The sequence below is a fragment of the Trachymyrmex septentrionalis genome, unplaced genomic scaffold (genome assembly GCF_001594115.1).
Source record: "Trachymyrmex septentrionalis isolate Tsep2-gDNA-1 unplaced genomic scaffold, Tsep1.0 scaffold190, whole genome shotgun sequence".
Lineage (NCBI taxonomy): Eukaryota > Metazoa > Arthropoda > Insecta > Hymenoptera > Formicidae > Trachymyrmex > Trachymyrmex septentrionalis.
Genome location: NW_017305072.1, coordinates 1,405,719 through 1,406,073, shown reverse-complemented (window position 1 = coordinate 1,406,073; position 355 = coordinate 1,405,719).

Here is a 355-nt window from a genome sequence, read left to right as displayed (position 1 = left end):
CACACACACACACACACACACACACACACACACACACACACACACACACACATTGTCTGCTTAAGAAAACTGAACTTTAAATCTCTTTTGAGAAGAACATCTTGTGCTATTCTATATCATCCCTTCTTCATAAGCTTGTTTCCTCACGTCTCATGAAATAGCACTTTGCAGAAAAGCAGAGACGCTATCCTAACGTTTGTCCACCTCGGGATCACGGAAACGGAAATTACGAGTGAGAAAAAAGGAATATTAATGGGGTTTCTCTTCCGCGCCGTCTGCGGGATTTGTTATGTGAGAACGTAAAACCATTTTCGTCGGAAAGAAAACGAAATCGGGGGAAACGAAGTCCTCTCCA